The sequence below is a fragment of the Nycticebus coucang genome, chromosome 4, assembly GCF_027406575.1.
Source record: "Nycticebus coucang isolate mNycCou1 chromosome 4, mNycCou1.pri, whole genome shotgun sequence".
Lineage (NCBI taxonomy): Eukaryota > Metazoa > Chordata > Mammalia > Primates > Lorisidae > Nycticebus > Nycticebus coucang.
This window is the reverse complement of record NC_069783.1, coordinates 101,465,942-101,482,333: the sequence shown is the minus strand read 5'-3', so window position 1 is coordinate 101,482,333 and position 16,392 is coordinate 101,465,942.

The following is a 16,392-nucleotide window of genomic DNA, read 5'->3' as shown; positions in this document are numbered from 1 at the left end:
AAAAGTTTTTCCTCCAAATGTGCAAAAGACAAGTAGAAAAGGAAAATAAATAAAAGTTTTAAATTGCCCTACATCAAAGTATCCCAGGAGGAAAGGAGGAATTTGTGCTTTTTTTTTTTTAATCTATCTTGTGGTGTCCCAAGCAATTTTGGCTTGGCTTAGTTTAGAAAGTACCTTCTATTTTGGCTTTCATTTGTTTTTAATTTTAAATTCAGTTCCGATGAAGAGAAATACACATTCTTCTCTAGAGGGTTAGAGACACTTGAAATTTTATTCCCTGGGTTAATTTGAACATTGTCTTTTCATTCTTGTCTCCACTACTGATGCAGTCAATAAAATTACCCTGTAGTGTGAAAAGGGAAACTTTGGTCCATCCAGGCCAAATGTTGACAAAGTCCTCTTCTGGCCATGTGCAAAGCTTCATTGTATGAAGCAGAGGGGCTTCATTTTGGTGTTAGGGCCACGTGTCTGGACCCCCAGTTATTGGCAGAGGCCCTGGGCTTCTCTACTCCCCTTTGCAGGGGGTTCTGCAGCCAAGTACAAGCCTAAGGATGTGTATGTGTAGAAGTAGTAATTCCTGTGTTTCAAGAATAATGATAATAAAAATGCCTGTAATTGGAAAGTCTCTTTGAGACTTTATGATAAAAAGTTGAGTGTGGAATCCCAAGTCTGCCTGTAAAAGCCCTTACATAAACTTACCTGGGAGCCTTGGCTCACACCTGTACTCCTAGCGCTTAGGGAAGCTGAGGCAGGAGAATCAAGGAGAATCATGGGGTGATTCTCACTGCAGCCACAATCAAGGAGCTTGAGGCTACAGTGAGTTATGATCATGTCACTGCACTCCAGCCTCCGCAACAGAAACCAACCCTATCCAAAAAAAAAAAAAAAAAAAAAAAGCCCTTACCTTACCTTTACATTAAAAGACATATTTTCTATTTTTTAGGTAAATAGTACTAGGTCCTCCACAATTAATTTCCATTTGAAACTGTAAGGCCTTCTATCTCTTACACTTTCAAAGCAATTCTTTTCAAGCTTTTGGTGGTTGTGAATGCAGGTAACGTGCACACTGTGAGGCAATTTTTACCATGTCTCGTTCTCCATCCCGAATGAGCCAAGGAAGAGAACAAAGGGAGAGTGAAGCCTGGGATGAGTTGGTATTTAACGATCTGGCTTCTCCACCAAACACACCCTCCCACGTGTATTGTGGATCTCCAAACAAAGGGGAATATTCTGTGCTTATGCCCAGATCTTGGTGACCTTCCACGTATTTTTTATTTCCAGCATGTCTTTAGAACAGGCAGGCCTCTGCCAAGAACAGCTAACAAAAGGGTCACAACTTTGTAGCCAAATATCTAAGGATCCAAATCCTGGTGCTATACTTATTGGCAATGAGAATTACCTTCTCTGAACATCTGTCTCATTGTGTGTAAAAATAGAAACCTTATATTTTTCTCTAAGGTTTATTGTGAGCATGAAACAGATAGCAGATATGATTGTTCTATCTCAGTGTCTGGCACACATCAGGTGCTTAGTAAATGCTGGTTGATTTCCTCATAAACTCCAACCCCTCAGAACTATAAAACCATAAGCACAAGAGAAAACAAAGAATCAGAAGATTAGGTTTTTCTCAAACAATCACCCGTGGATAAACACAAAATACCTGGAAAAAAACAAAGATGCTTACAAAGTTGTAGAATGTGCCTGTGAGAATTTGAGGGTGAAGAGCCAGCAGAATTAATCAGCATGGGCTTAGAATATTTCGGTAACCTTTTTTGTAGAACCTACATGTAGATATCAACCAGAACAGAGTTTGGTCAGTTATGTGAGGTTCCAGATCAGAATTAATGGTCATGTTGCAAATGCCTACCTAGTCATCTTCTGGAAAATGAAGTTTCATTCTCATTAACTTCATAAAAGGCATTGGTCTACTCTGGGTGTATCTGCTTCACATACTTTAGGAGTGATGTGGCAGACATTGGAATGGAGGAATGGGCGAATGGATAATTTGTTGGATGGATAGGCTAGTCCAGTACATAGATAACAATGATCTGCCATTATTAAGCTACTGACCCAGTAAGGTCGATTTAGAATATTAACGCACTTCTACACAGGCTTAGAAAATTTGAGAAGTGGTACTACCAAATAAATGTTATGTACAGACGTGTCTGTTTTACCTGGGCCCCTTTAAAGGAAGGCTAAACACAGATCCAAGTTTCAGCAGTCATGAGAACTTGTTCTTCACCTGCAGAACACTTGTGGCATCTCCACCAGATCCTCACTAAAATGCTGCAGAACTGGACCATCAACTCTTTGTGGTCAGGACTATCCCCACTCATGCCTTACCCCAGATCTAGTAGGAACAATCAATCAGCTCCCAGTCCCATCATACTGGATATACAGCCACATTTTCCTAAAATGGTGATACATTGCCCCAGTGGGGATGCCATCATTCTAGAATCTAGTTGGCCCTAGAACCATAACCCACATGTGAACCTAAACTCTTAGGGAGGGGATGGAGACAAACTCTCACATAAGGTAGTTTCGCCGATTCTCAAAGCTTCACATCTTTTCTATACATCCTCCCCTCACAATGAATGATACATGACATTCCACTTTCATATGTCTCTCTTGATACCTCAGGACTTCAGTCTCTTCTTTAAAAGTGTAAGTACTTCTGGGTAGCGGCTTCAGGAATCAGTGATGTGGAACTCAATGCAAAGTGTCTGTGTGTTAGATACAGTCGGGGAAAGGAGAGTTCATAGCCCAGACTAGACACTGCTTGAAAAGTCAGGGAAATAGGGACAAATAGGTTAGGGAGCAAAGAAGAGGTCCTGCTACTTCATGGTTTTTACGGACTCAATCCTGTTCACAATCACATTCAATTCAGCTCAATTTGCAAGGAAATCTGAACTCCATACTGGAGGCCCAGATGGGCTTGTACCTCAAGAAATTTAAAGTGTGCTGCAGGGAGTAGGTAGGTACATCTCCTGCTGGGGTATGGAGCAGAGTCATGAGCAAACTAGGAGAAAGAAGAGAGACCAATTCGGATTGGGACAGCTCAGAAAAGGATCAGCAGAGGTTATGCAAGACAACTCATCTCTCTTTTCCTTCTCTCTTTCTTAGCTCTGAGATGCTAAGCATAGGCCCTTGGAAGAAAGCCACAGGAAGGAAGAAACAGAGACAGAACAGGAAGCCATGCATTTCTGCTCTTGGAACTGTGTAAACAAAAGCCTAGAGGTGGGGGTGGGGGGGTCTGACTACAAAGTATCAGTGCAGGGAAATTTGTGATAAAACTATGTGATAACTATGTGATAAAACTGTACATATCTCTGTACCTACCAAAAAGTAAGTGGTAAAGTATATAATTTTTCAGCAAGTAGATTCATATTCCCCTCAAAAGCTGCAAGGACAAAGGATAAGATAGTGACTATAATGACAGATGATTCCATTTAACTGTAAATATTGCTTAGGACCAGATTATGATAGGATTTGAATGGCAATGGCCTTGGGAATGACAAAGAGAAATGCTGAATGCTTTTGCCATTATCACCTCATGTCTCTACGAGTCTCCTCCACAGCATGGATCAAAAAATCTGGACTTAGAGGAACCAGTTTCTTGCCAATGAACTTGCAGTTATTAAATGGCAGAATCAAATTCTGACACATCCCCATTTCTCTCTAAAGCTTTTGTGTGTTTGCAATAAAACACACAACACGGGAACAGTGCTTTTTCTTAATCATCAATAGAACTCTGGGGGTACAGAAATGGCTTGAGGTTTACTGTTTGCTGTTCTTGGGTTGTTTAGTTTTTATGCTCATGCTTGAACAAAAACAAGATCTTAGAATAAAACCATCTCTATTTTTTTAAAATATGCATTTAGAAGAATATTTCAAAAACCATCTAATAGCCAAATTATTTCAAGCAGGATTAAATGCAGAAGGATTTCAGTACAACTAGGAAATGAACACTGTGTTTTCAAAGGGAAGAATGAGGGAATCAGAGGCAGGACAGAGGACAGTTCAAGAATGAAGAAAGAGGTGATAGGAAGTTGTGTAGAAAATTCCCTGTGATTTTATAGTTTTCATCAGACAGACGTGAGAAATATTGGTTACTAGTGAGTCAAAAAATAGACATTATCCTGGTGATGTAGAAATGATCTTAGTGTCCGAGACTAAGATAAGTTCAAAGTTTCACAACACATTTTTAATCATTCTCTAGAGAGAAAAATCAGTATAGCATAGAATTTGTAGCGGGGGAAATGTTCTTTGACTTTACCTAAAACAATTATACAAAACATGGAATTTAGTCCCTGGCCCCTTCTGAAATAAGAAACATAAATCCAAAGATTAAAGACACTAAGAGAACAGCTTGCTCTCTCTCCCAGAACAGTTCAGTCTTTCTGTTCATCACTGTAAAGCCTATATTCTCAGATCCCAGCATATATCTTGCTGGGTCTTAATTCAAAAAGCATATGGCAGGAGGCCCCGGGAACTACCTAGAGAAAGGCACGGCTTCTGATAGTGCTGGTAAACCATCCGCCTTTAAAGCTTCTGGCTCTACACAATCAGATAAGCATTTTCATGACAGACAAGTGATTTAATGAACTTTCATATATCCTTTTCATTACCTGAAATCTATTTAACTTATCAGGATTTTTTTTTTCTCTTTCACAGCCTTAATTTTTTAAACCTTGGACATAGAATTAAGATAATGCTTTCATGTTATTCCAAAATGAATGTTGTGTTCTTTGCTGTGCAATGAAATTCCAAGGGAGACATTAGAATTGAAATACTCTGCCTCAGCCTTAGTAAACTGCAAAATCCTTTCTTGGGTGTGGCTGTTCATCTTCAGGGCATCTTATCTACCTGCTGTAGTTTGCTAACAACATATATATATATATATATATATATATATTAGCATCTTTATTGAGGAATTATGTGCATAGCATAAAATTTATTTACTTTAAGCATACTGCATTGGTTTTTTGTATTAGATTTCTACTGCTGCTGTAACAAATCCCTATGAACTTATTAGCAGCTTAAGACAACATGAATTTGTTATCTACAGTTTCTATAGATCAGAAGGCTGGCTGGGTTCAGCTGTGTCCTCTGCCTAGAGCCTTGAGGCTGAAATCAAAGTGTTTATAGGGCTTCAAGCTTTACTGGAGGATCAGGGCAAGAACCCACTTAAAAGGTCATGGAGTTGGACAAATCCAGTGCATTGTGGTTGTAGGACCAAGGTCCCTGTTCCTTACTCAACTTGAGGGCTGGCTGGGAGAGGGGCTGTGGGGCTGCTAGTCTCTGTGCTTACAGGCTCCCACCAATGAATGGTGGATTGAGTTGCTCTCATATTTTGAATCTTTCCAACTTCTCCTTCTGCAGCATCTTTCTGACTCTAGCCAGGGAGAGTTCTCAGCTTTTAAGGGCTCTTATTAGAATGTGTCCATCTGGATAACCCAGCACAGTCTCCCAATTTTAAGGCGTCTACCTTAATTACTTCTGCAAAGTCCACTGTGCCACATGACACACTCACAGCGTCCAGAGTTTGTCATGGGGAGATTTGGGTTGCCTCTAACCCACTACAATTTTTATCTCAACCAGTCCTACAAATACCTGATTAATGGGGCCACCTATAGCTTTCACTACATAACCCATCATGTGGATTGTCCCAGTTCCAGAGTTTGGGTGAGATTTTTTGTCATTTTGATTCAAAGTATACTGACTTCAAGCCAGGCTGGGTGGCTCATACCTGTAACCCAGCACTCTGGGAGGCTAAGGCTACCGGATTGCTTGAGTTCAGAAGTTTAAGACCAGCCTGATCAAGACTGAGACCCTGTCTCTACTAAAAGTAGAAGAACTAGCTGGGTGTGGTGGAGGATGCTTATAATCTCAGCTACTTGGGAGGTTGCTGTGAGCTATGATGCCATGGCACTTGACCTAGGGTGACACAGTGAGATTCTGTGACTCAAAAAAACAGACAACAAAAACAAAACAAAACAAAAACAAAGTATATTGATTCATTGAAGGCAAAAGAGTAAGAATCTGGCATGTTTAGGGCCTTCCACGGAAAGACCTTCAAAGCAATATTCCCATTTTATCCTAGCACCACAGGGGCAGGCATTACTGTCCCACTATATGGACAAAAGAGATGAGGCTCAGTGAGGGCAAATGATTTGCTTAGGTCATATACTCGGTAGAAGAACCAGGATTTAAACTTGCATCTTCTCTAAAACCCAAATTCTATCCAGATGCGGTAAAAGATGGGGAAGTTTCTCCATCATCTCTTAAGTGTCTTGGCTTCACTCCCTAACCAGATTTAGTCACAGAGATGTGTGTTCTTCCTTTCATTCAGTCAGGGCATAATTATTGAGCTCTTGATACATGTCAGCTACTCTTTTAGGGTACTGAGGATTCAGCAGTGAAAACAAAAGGCAAATAGGACAGCATGCTGGCTTCGTGGCTTTCATACGCTATTGCTGAGACAGGCAAGTGCCTAACAAGTAAGTAGCTCTCCCTAAAACATGGTAAATAGGCTCAGCACCTGTAGCTGAGTGGCAAGCGCACATACACTGGGCCTGGTGGGTTTGAACCCAGCCCGAGCCTGCTAAACAATAATGACAACTACAACAAAAAAATAGCCAGGCATTGTGGTGGGTGCCTGTAGTCCCAGCTACTGGGGAGGCTGAAGTAAGAGAATCACTTAACTCCAAGAGTTTGAGGTTGCTGTGAGCTGTGACTTTAGGGCACTCTACCGCAGAGTGAGACTCGGTCTCAAAAAAAAAAAAAAAAAAAAAGTGATAAATACCATTGAGAAAAACAGGATAAGAGGTAGGAGCAGAATCAGGATGGGATGGAATGAAAGGGGTCCGAAAGCCTCACTGAGAACTGAAGGGGAGAGACACCCACCCACATAAGCAAAAATGTATGTAGGCACACAATAGATGGCTATACAAAGCCAGAAACATGGATCATGAGTTCAACTCTCGTTCCTTCCCCGAGCTTGAAAGGATGTTTGCTGTGTAAGGTCAAGCAGAGCTGCAGCCTCATGATCGTAAACACACGCATCTACGTGGGTCACTTGAAAGTTTTGAGACAGACTACGTTATGGTCCATTATTTCACTTTCAAGAAACACAGTTAACAGCAGCCTTTCTGGTCACCCGTGCATGTTTCACCTTGCTTGGCTTATCACTGTTACTGAGAGGGCTTCATTTTTTCCTATCTATGTGGATTTTACATTTCTTGATTTTTGCGTGTATCTCAAAGCTTTTGTAATGAGCTACTTTTTGAGCCCGTACACCATGGCCAGGGTAAGTATAATACTTTATATACCTCGAAACAACTGTAAGAGAAGCACTCGTCAGTGTCCCTGGTTTTACAGCTGAGCATGCAAGATTTTATCCAACCTCTCCAGGTCACTGTGTGGCCCACAGCGCCTCGTCTTTGTGCTCTGTTACCTTTGACGAAGGACAGCAAAAAGACAAGTGATATCCTTTAGACATTGTACAGAATGCCTGTACACATCTCCATTCATGCAGAAAATCCCTCAAACAGGGAGATGTAAAATTGCAGGCTAAATCCTAATTGTACTCCTAAACTAGAATCATCACTCAAGGAATTTTTGTTGTGTGCTTTTATGGAGGGAGCAGGGTAGAAGGACTCGCTCATGGGAGGGAATCCCCTTCAATTTTTTTTTTTACAAATTAGGACAGCTAAGTGCAAGGCGATGAATAGGCAAAGGACACCACAGTGTTACAGATTATAAACTCTCCCACGCGGCTTTAGCGGGCTGGTGATGGTTTCTGACCTTGCCGGTTCATGTTTTGTTTTGTCTAGTTCAGGAAATAGATCCCATAACTTACTTTTCAAAGCAAAGCAGATCCCATCAGATAGGGCCAAGTTAGTAAATACCTCATGAATTCATCTGACCTATTAACTCCCGCGAGAGGCTCAAAATTGCAATAGTCTTTTTTGCAAAGGAAAAGGATAACAGAGGGGGGAAAAATAGGATGAAATGAGAGAGGAAAGGAAAAGAGGAGAACAAAAGATAAAAAGAATCAATTTCTATTACATTTTTCCCCTTGCAACTTAACTTTGCCCCAAGCCAAGAAAGAAATGCCTATTTCTTATCTCATATCTATTGAGATTATAATGTTTATTTCTTTGAATGCCAAGTCTCATTTTTTTTATATTACTTTTTATCAGACATCCAGAGAGGGCAGCTCCCTGCTTTTGTTTCTACCTTTATTCTTTTTCTTTTAATAATAGCTCAGAAGCCCAACCACTCTCTGCCCAAATCCATTCATTTTCTTTCATTTAAGAAAAAAATGAAACATTTCTTGGATACAACTTGAAAGAGCACAACCTTCTCAATTTAGGTTAACTTCGTCCTTACATCTTGGAAGCAGTGACAAATCTCAAAATGTTGTTTAGGTGCTTTTTTAAAAAAATTGCAACAATCTCCCACCCCCCAGAAAAATCATGACTTTATAAAACACACATTCACAATTGTACTTTGCCCTTCAAATTCAAGTTCTAGATGAAGAGCCGATTATGGTTTGAATGGATGAGATTTGGGATTGATGTACGCTGAACAGCTCGGAATTCAGAGGCAGCAGGACAGGTCTTAGGGCAAGCGGAGTATCGGCAGAGTTGAAAGTCATCAACAGGCAAGTTCTTCACCAGATCTGTACATAATGGACATTTTGAGCGTTTTTTTACTGAGTGAGGCCCCATCTTCTATGTGTTCCTCAGCTGATGCATTTGAATGCTGTTATACTGATACCGGCTGACATTATTTTTCTCGTGTAATTTTAAAAATAATTGTGTTTGCTTAAGTATAAATTCATACTGAAATGTGAAGAAATCATGAATGTACACATTCTTGAACTATGATAAAGTGACTTCCCAGTATAACTAGTGCAGAAACCAAGAAACAGCTATTAACAATTTTGTGTGTGAGCTGATGAGTTGTTAATGGGTATTTTTAATTATTTAGATATGGAGGTTTCTTTCCAGAGGTGGGGATCTTGCTATGTTACCCAGGCTGGTCTCGAACTCCTGAGCTCAAAATCCATTGGCCTCACCCTCCCAGAGTGCTAAGATTATCAGTATGAGCTACCCTGCGGGGCCGATGCTGCCAATTTAAATGTTATTTAAAACATGCCTGAGGGGCTGAGATGCTCCTCACCAAAGGCCAATATGCAAGAAAACACAAGGTCCTTGGGGGAGAAAAAAATTACAAAAAAGAATGTCTGAGGGTCCCCATGGGGTGTTGAGGTGGGTCTTTTATGTGGAAAGAGCAGAGTGCCTTTATTCTAGTACCCAAGGGGGTGGCTTTCTATAACATCCCTCCTCCACCCCTGGGGAATCAGTTACTTGGGAATATTCTGAATTAACAAAACCTTGGGCTCAGTTACTTTACTGTGAGTTTCCCCTGACCAAACATAATACACACACACACACACACACAAACACACTTCCAGTTTTGACAAGCTAGGAAAGAAATTAGACTTCCAGTATCATAAACATTAGAAAAATCCAGCTTTATATACTGTTCACCAGTTGGAGAGATGGAATTTGAAAAGGGAGATGCAATTACATAAACAGGCGCCTCCTTAGTTGAAACTAATTAAAATCTTTTTTTGTTTGTTTGTTTGTTTTTAAATTAAAATCTTAATAAGCAATTTTGTTTGGTAATCTAGAGTTTTAAAAAAATCTATAAAAATATTCAGATTACGTCAAAAATCAAATGCACCACAACGTAGTATGTAATCACTTTAATAAATTTAAATGTCACCAAAGCCGTCACAGATTCACCAAAAGAGGTTTTTCTTTTTAGTAAGTCACTATTACTATTACACGTAGTTTTTAGAAATTGCACAAAGTACAGGAAGTAGTTTAAATCTATCTTTATACAATATTTCTAATGAACTAACTTTATAGGTCTTAGACGGAAAATAGAAACAAATGATCCACAAAATCACTAAAATTAATGGGCTACTTTAAAGTGCCCAGAACTGCCACGGGCATACAAAAAACTATCCTGGTTTTCAAGTGAAAATATGGTTTCACAGGGTAGAACTCTGCAGAGAAGTTAACCGACTTGGGTAAATAACGAATTACACGTTTTCCAAATACCCATAAAGAAAAATACAGGACAAATGCCATAAACAGCTACAAATTTCTCGTGAGAGAAAAGAGACGAGCAGTGATAAGGAATGATCAAGAAATTCCGCCAGGGCCTCTTTGTAGGAAGGACCACAGCCATGCAGGTGTCCGACTGGGGCTGTGCTGTCAATGCCGCAGTACCCTGTAAGCCAGAGCAAAAAGCCAGACTCGGGCGGCGCCTGTGGCTCAGTGAGTAGGGCACCGGCCCCATATGCCGAGGGTGGTGGGTTCAAACCCAGCCCCTGGCCAAACTGCAACAACAAAAAAATAGCCGGGCGTTGTGGCGGGAGCCTGTAGTCCCTGCTGCTCGGGAGGCTGAGGCAAGAGAATCACATAAGCCCAAGAGCTGGAGGTTGCTGTGAGCCGTGTGACGCCATGGCACTCTATCCAAGGGCAGTAAAGTGAGACTCTGTTTCTACAAAAAAAAAAAAAAAAAGCCAGAACTGTGGGGAAACCCCCTGACGACCAAATCCCATGCGCCCTCCACCTGAGCTCCCTCCTTCTATGTAGTGGCTTGGGGCTTATGACATAACTCTGGGTATCCTTGGGCAAATGGCTTAATTTTTCTGGGCTTCTGTTTCTTCCTTGTAAAACAGTTATGTTAAAAGTACCTACTTCTTGGTGTTACCATGAAGATTAAATATATATGAGAGTAGCTGACACTTAATAAGTGTTCAGTAAAAAAACAAAACAATGAGCTTTTATTGTTATTACAATCCATAACAATTGCCTATGCTGTAAAATAAAATTTGAACCCTGTTATTCCTCACAAGAACTACTGAGCTTGGGAAAGAATGGAATGCACTTAAAAGCTGATTAGTACCATCCTGGAGCAAAGAAGATGAAGTGGCATAAAACCCAAGCACGATGAAGGTATTATATCACAAGGTTGGTGGGACCCAGTGTCCAAGGGCAGTACAGGAGCACAGGCCTGGACACAGGTGCTGTTGGTGCTGTGGCCGGCAGGGTGACCTGGCCACCTCTGAGCATGGGCTTTGGTGCACTTGTCCTGTCAGGGAGCCCCATCCAAAATATGGGGCTTCACTGCACCAAGACACAGGCGAGACAGGAGCACTGTGGCTGAAGCTCCACTCTGTCCCCAAGGCGAGCTGGAGCTGTGTAGGTTTTGTTACCATGGGGGAATTCAACAGGTTCCTTGCTAGGTATGGCTTCAAAATCAAGTTCAAAAAATAAAGTTGAGAAGGAGGTAGGAGCTAAATGATTCATCCCCAAATCTTCTATTCTCCATCCATTCCCCTACCTAAATATGGTCGGTCAACCTCATCAGTTCATTCTCCAAAGCCAAACCATGTTAAATCCATCACTTCATTCCCAGCCTGGTACAAGAGGGCAACTCTGAGTTGTCTGACCCACCAGGTTTGAGCCATGGTCAGGAGAACATGCTGGAAAGCTATGTTAGCTGCTACAAAAGAGGACAAAATCCAAAAAGAAATGCCACTATTAGCAAATAGAAAGTGTGGACCAGGCATGGGAGGCATGCTTGTAATCCCAGCTACTCAGGAGGCTGAGGCAGGAGGATTGCTTATGCCCAGGAGTTTGGAGCCTGCAGTGAGCTGTGATCTAGAACTAATGTCAAGGAGTGAGCAATGACTGAGCAGGGCCTGAATCTAGCAGTCCCACCCCCCAGCAGGGGTGCAGGTGTCAGCACTGGTCACCTGATATCCTGCTAGGAGATACCACAACCAATTTCAGCCTAGGAGCTTCATATGAAAAATATATCTATTTATCTTTCAGTAAATTCTCAGAGAATAATCATTCCCTACTATGGAATTTGCTGTGCTGCAAAGGCAAAAATGTTTGAGCAGAGAATGATTCAACTCTGGAAACATAAAATGGTAATCTGACTCTCAAATTTCCATTCAGAGTGTGGCCCAAGAAGAGAAGATTATAGTAAAAAAAAAAAAAAAAAAAAACTATAGTTGCAGAAGATATTATCTGGCACTCTATGCTTGGGCATTGCTTAACAGCACAATCATTTAAAGAAATCCTTCCTGGCGGCGCCTGTGGCTCAAGGAGTAGGGCGCCGGCCTCATATACCAGAGGTGGTGTGTTTAAACCTGGCCCCAGCCAAAAACTGCAAAAAAAAAAAAAAAAAAGAAAGAAAGAAAGAAAGAAATTCTTCCTCTTCCTTGGGAGGGCATTTCTTTGAACAGGAGCTCTAGTGATAAAACAAGTTAAGAAATATCGAGCATTAGGTGTGTATCTGCTGGGCCAGATATAAATAATAAAGCAAGGGCATATTGATTAGTTCCCAGATCTGACATAAATAAAATCAGCTGTGTCCACTCTGGCTTTTTCTCATGTGTCCTCCACACATGTTTTACTCTTGTGCCTACTAGTGAAATGCTATTAAGCAGGGCTCCCCTTGGCAGTAAGAAATAATGAAGATGACAAACTTTCCCATTTTAGGACTTCTATGTCTTGTTTTTTGGCTGCTGTCTTTTTTGAATCGATGCTTGATTTAAAAAGTGAAATCTTTCTCCTCCTCTGCTGAGCACGTCTGAGTAAGCAAGCACTCATTAAGTACACACAATACACTCTTCCCAGACTATGAAAGTGCCTGTGCTTGTAAATGGCCAGGAAAGATGGCAATAAAATGAAGAGCTCTTTTATTTCAGAAAGAATGTTGCAACTTCGGATCCTCCAGATGAGAAAGTTTGCACTGTTGCATTTACACGACCCTTACCCCAACGTTTATTTTCAAAGTAGAGTTCAGGAACCAATCTGTTATTAAATCCATCTTTTCAGCAGAGCTCTGCTGGGGGCACCAAAATGCAAATAGAGGATTTACGCCATCGGAATCCTTTGAGCTAATCACCGCAAGACCATTTATCTGTCTCCTACTATTATTTCTGTAACAAGATCTAGCAGAAAAATTAAGTTTGGGGGATCAAAAAGAAAAGGTTCATTTTTATAAAAATATGCAGACTGCTTTCCAAGGTACTTCTTATCTTACTCAACAGGGAAGCTGAAAAGATGAATGTGAGTTGAATTTAGCAAGAAAAGATTTAAAGATCAAGAAAGACAGACAAATATCTTGAAATGGTTTGTGCTATGTGTAACTCCCACAGGGAGAAGGAGGGTCACTTTCCTGTGAGCTATGTTGAAATCCCATTTCTCTAGGCTTCGGGAGAAAAACGGTGTGGCCCCTGCCAGGGAACTGGGTCGACTCCCTCCTGTTATCTTCACATCCCGCAGTGGCATTGGCCTAATCCTCCCTGGGAGCCACACTGCAGGTTCTGCAGATGCTTCCCCTTTTTGCAAAGGAGCGGGCTGCTCTGAGAGCTGCTTCCAGTATTTTCTTGCTGTTTTCTCCACATCCTTAAATCTCCCTTGTCTATTTCCTCACTTCTTTTGCACACATCCAAAAATAGTTGATTAAAGTTAGATTTTAAAAAAATCCTTTAAGTAAAGGAGAACAAGATGGGAGAGGTTGGCCCTCATGTACAAAGGAATATTTTCCCTTTTTAGAAATCTATACAGCCTAGAATACAGGTATATTTAGAGAGTTGACCTCTCATATTCCTAAAAGGACCCCAAAGATTTTAATGGTGCCCCATTGACTATAGCAGGGGTTTTTCATTTTTTATTAATCTTTTAACCCATTTGAATCATTTGGTGGGCAAATATTTATATGTTTCGCCAGGTTCTATTATAAGTTGCAGGAATGGGGGACAGGAGGAAGGAATGGTAGGGAAGGGATGGGACACAGAGTGGGGAAGGGATGAGAGGGAAGGGGCAGAGAGAGGATGAAGGGGGTGGGTAGGGCTATGAGGGGCTTCATGCATGTTAGAAGGGTGTGAGCTCTTACTCTAAGAGCAGAGATGACTTGGAGCAGTTCAGAACATATGGCTCTGCAGAAGACAGATCACAGGATAAGGACGGACATGGGATAAAGGTTGTAGGAACCAAGTATTTCAGGGAAGCCCAATGCAATCTAAGCAGGAACAGGCAGTGCCTGCCTGGCTAGCAGGGCAAAGGAAGGCATATAGCTGAAGAGTTCATCTTTCTTTCCTCAGTAAATGTCTGAGTCAGAGAATTCCTGAGGGTTCTGAGAGCACATTCTAAAAATGCCTCCAAAAGACTCCTCCAGATTCCCCAGTCTTCCTATGACGTATGAACCATGCCAACATGCAGCCGCCTTCAGGGTTATTAGAGGTTTTCGTCTTGAATGATTTTTGTTTTCCAGTAAGCCTGTGTTCCATACACAAAGATAAAGATACATATTTATAGTCAGATATACAATTAGTTTTTGAATAAAAATTCTTTTGAGTACAAAAAAATTCCATATTCCAGGCTCCTCCCTGTCTGGCTGAGTGCACATCTTTCTCACTCCTCCACCAGTTCTCAGTACTGACCTGGGAGGTCCCTGCCCTCCTGGACATGGTGCATTTCCACACTGGTGCCTCTCCACCTCCCACACATCCCACTGGCCTCTCATGCCACCTGCTTTGTGACTTGATGGTGCTATCCTGTCACAGGAGATGTGGTAGTGGAAGCCACATACGGTTTAATCACGACATCCCCTTGTATTTTATTATTACACGCCACCTTTGTTATGTTTAACTTCCAAGTCTGTTGTCATAACTAAATTTTAAGTTAGATCAGAGCAGGAAGCATGTCCGTTGTGTATTTCTTTATACCACCAAGAGTTTTTCTTGGATCTTTGGCAAAAATATCATGACAGTATAAAACTCTCAAAGCCAAAGGGATGGTGGGAGCCATTTAAATTAGTGTCTTTTAGCCTTTCATAAGCACCAGAATCATGGATTCTTAGGCTGCAGTCCCTGCAATTCTGACTCAGTAGGCTTAGGGGGAATCCTGGGATCCTGCATTTCCATAAGCTCCCAGTGCTGATGGTTCTGATCCAAGAGCCACAACTTGAGAGGTTTGTTCCTAGAACCTAGGATATCTGAAAGGGTCATTAGGGACCCATGGATTGCTTCAGAGGTTGTGTAATTTTCAGAAATACTACGTAGTATTTCTGTATGTATATATTTGAAATTTTCTAGGCAGACAATCCATAGATTTCACTGTATCTTCAAAGGTGTCAAGACTTAAAATGAGGTCAAGTACCACTGATTCATAAACCAAGTCCCAGAAACGTCAAACGAGGTGTACCAGCAAGTGCAGTGGCCCTAGGCCCCAGATCCAGAGACCTTGACTCCTGCCCCATGCTCTTTCATGTAGACCACAGGGCATTGAACAGAGGCATAAGTAAGTATTCCTGCACAGAATCACTGGCTATGTCTCATTCCTTCATAAATTAGAGAGATAGCATTCGGGAGTCTCATAAACATAATTATTTCCACCTTCTGCAAGAGAATAGCCAAATGATCCAATTCAAAGACCTCAGACATAGTTACATACACTTAGAACAGCTGAACTCATCAAATTACCATTTTAAAATGCACAAAATATTTTCCCCTCTTCTAGTGATAGAAAGGGGGCCAAGGTTAGTTTATGCTTTAGTTTACCTTTCCTTGGGTGAGTATGACAGGAGAAATAAGTTAATGATCTAGTTTTCTATTTTTTTTGTATTTATTATTAAATCATAGCTGTGTACATTAATGCGATCATGGGGCACCATACACTGGTTTTATAGACCATCTGACATATTTTCATCACACTGGTTAACATAGCCTTCTTGGTGTTTTCTTATTGTTGTGTTAAGACATTTATATTTTACATTTAGTAAATTTCACATGGACCCTTTTAAGATGCATCCTTGGTGTGATCCCAACAAACACCCTCCCTCCACTCATCCTCCCACCACCCCTCCCTTCACTCTCCCCATACCCCATATTCTTAGGTTGTAACTGAGTTATAGCTTTCATGTAAAAGCCATAAATTAGTTTTATAGTAGGGCTGAGTACATTGGATACTTTTTCTTCCATTCTTGAGATATTTTACTAAGAAGAATATGTTCCAGCTCCATCTATGTAAACATGAAAGAGGTAAAGTCTCCATCTTTCTTTAAGGCTGCATAATATTCCATGGTGTACATACACCACAATTTATTAATCCATTCATGGATCAATGGGCACTTGAACTTTTTCCATGACTTAGCAATTATGAATAGGGTGGCAATAAACATTCCGGTACAAATACCTTTGTTATAAAGTGATTTTTGGTCTTCTGGGTATATACCTAGTAGAGGAGTTATAGGATTGAACGGCAGGTCTGTTTTTAAATCTGTAAG